This window comes from Odontomachus brunneus, unplaced genomic scaffold (assembly GCF_010583005.1).
Source record: "Odontomachus brunneus isolate Ranch 3 - 2012 unplaced genomic scaffold, Obru_v1 Obru_scaffold_203, whole genome shotgun sequence".
NCBI lineage: Eukaryota > Metazoa > Arthropoda > Insecta > Hymenoptera > Formicidae > Odontomachus > Odontomachus brunneus.
Genome location: NW_022639653.1, coordinates 68,573 through 71,011, shown reverse-complemented (window position 1 = coordinate 71,011; position 2,439 = coordinate 68,573). Strand labels below are relative to the sequence as shown.

Sequence of the window (2,439 nt, the reverse complement as noted above, 5' to 3'; positions counted from 1 at the left end):
ACTCAGATATATAATTGTATATCGTTTGGTTGACTTATACGAGTGTAAATCTTACTTTTCTTCTTTTTTGCCTAAAATCGTTTTTTTCGTTTTATTTCTTTCGTGATTATTTTTCGAAGATACTACTTTAGCACAATATTAGCACAACTTAGCACAACCTAACACAATACAAAAAATTTCGAAAATCGAAAAGTGGGGGGCTACCAAAAAAACGTTTTTTCCATTCTTCTTGCTCATTTTTCGTATCAAAAATTTATAATTCGAGCACAATGTAGCACAAACCTAGCACAAATCAGCACAACTGTCAAAATTATTAAATTCGAAAAGTGGGGGGCTAACTTCATACAGGCAGGAAGAGGCGAGGGCACAAACCGGCGCGTTGGCTCTCCACGTTGGCTTCCATTGCGCTCTCTCATCGATGCGATAGCTGCGGAAACTTCTTACATAAATTTCCCGAGTTTACCATCTCGCGCGTCGCTCGTCGCCCGTGAAATTAGTAATAACGTTAGCTCGCTGCACCTCGAGCATCGTTTCAAGTGGCGAATTTTATCATCGAAGCGATGATATTAAAACAAGAGATAGAGAGAGATAGAAAGAGAGAGAGGGAGAGAAAGAAAAAGAAAGATGATCGCGCGACGTATAATACATCACCAAAATCCCGTTCGGTGTTACCGTTCGAGACAGAGGAGAAAAAAGAAGACAGCGACTTGATGAAAAATAAAGGAGCCGGCCATGCGAATCGCGCGACGGGGACGATATGCGCGTGTTCGCGTCCTTCTCTGAACGAAGAGCAGCGCGTCGTAATATCGTTGCGATATCGCGACATCGTAATATCTATCGTAATTGGCTGAGTTGCAAAAAACGCGATCATTCAGCTCCGCGACGAGCGGCTGCGAGATTGACAGAGAGAGAGAGAGAGAGAGAGAGAGAGAGAGGGGGGGGGAAGGAGGGATAATGAGGGAGAGGGAAAGCAAATGATAACGTTCACTGGACCGGTCGCAAAAGAGGCGAGTGGCGGCGGGCGAAGGAACAGAGGTGGCGAGATAAAGACGAAGCGAGTGAAAAAGAGGCGGAGATAGTCTGGAGCCAAGCTGGCTAACGTTCACCGACGAGAACGGGGCTCGCCGCGGACGTTCTCCGCGGAGGAGCAGAAGCACGATTGGGGGTGGGGACGTGCGAGTTTATAAGACACGCGGCCTCGCCGCCGAGAATCGATAGTTGCAAAACCCAAGTGATCGCGAAGTGTGCAAAAAGCAAAAACACAAGCAAACGGAGGAGAAAGTAGGAGAGCGCAGAAAGAGGGAGAAAGGAAGAAAGTATCGCACCGGCGGCACACAAGAGTGCATCTATCTCTATCTGTCTGTCTGTCGTTCTCTCTCTTCCTCTTGCTCGGCGATTACTCAAGTATCACTATAATCACACCGGCGAATCGGACGTGTATATAAAGACGGACCGGTCTCTCCTTCGCACTCCTATTTTGCCGACCCGCCTGCGTGCTGTACATTAATACCAGCTCGCGAACGATCGACAACTGTGGAGTGACAGCTCGAGATTCAAGGATCGAGAACGAGGAACTCACGCTTTCGGCGGTCTCTTTGACACGCTTGATCTTGACACACAGACAGAGAAAGAGAGAGAGAGAGAGAGAGAGAAAGAGGAACTACCCCGACTCTTGAGACAACAACAGTGAGTATCGGTGATTTTCGCGAAGGTAAACCCATAGCGAGCTCCGACGTAGCTGGCTATCCGCGAATGCTGGCGATCGATCTCCCGAGGCTCTGAGGAGTACGAGATTCGCGATTCGATCGACTAGGTTAGAGAGGCCCATCCAAGAGAAGATTAGATCGTACTGCTAGGTGCTGCTGGGGGTCGGTCCTGTGATGACGGCGTTCTTGGAAGATCCATCGGCTCATTCGGCCAGAAGATCGCGCTTCCCTCGTGGATCTTGGACGGGCTCCCGCGGATTTCGCCGCACGCTTTGTAGCAACTCTCTTTCTCCCTCTTCTTTCTCTATCTGTCTATATATCTATTGGTCTCTCTTCCTCTCTCTTTTTCTTCTTTATTGCCCGGCCAGATAACCCCGTAAAAATCTTCCACTAAGCGGCGGCGGCGAGCACTCGCTCGCGGTGTGGATCCCGTTCGCGCGTGCTCGAATGATTAATGGTTTCCTTGTATCCGATTCCGGTATCATATTTACTAACCGCCGCCCCCGGGTCTCGCCCCTTCACTCCCGAGAAAAACGCGTGCGAGTACGAGAGAGAAAGAGAGGAAAGAGAGAGAGAGAGAAAGAGAGAGGAAGAGGGAGGAAGAGGGAGGGAGAGAGGAGCTGTGCGAAAAGAAGTTCTCGCGAGGAAGAGCGATAACGGCGCGAGAAAGAGAGAGAGAGAGAGAGAGAGAGAGAGAGAGAGAGAGAGAGAGAGAGAGAGAGAGAGAGAGAGA

General features: G+C 49.3%; 2 protein-coding genes across 4 annotated transcripts in view; one reads left to right on the top strand and one right to left on the bottom strand.

Moving 5' to 3' along the window:
• The window catches only part of LOC116852147 (DNA ligase 3), a 61,102-nt gene that overhangs the window by 25,969 nt on the left and 32,694 nt on the right, over positions 1-2,439 (bottom strand). The gene's annotated exons all lie outside the window — the stretch shown is intronic.
• Positions 1,088-2,439, top strand: part of LOC116852152 — a 25,604-nt gene continuing 24,252 nt past the window's right edge. Inside the window, exon 1 of the mRNA XM_032832212.1 lies at positions 1,088-1,686. The gene's annotated coding sequence lies outside the window, so the exon portion shown is untranslated. The remainder of the gene's footprint in view (positions 1,687-2,439) is intronic.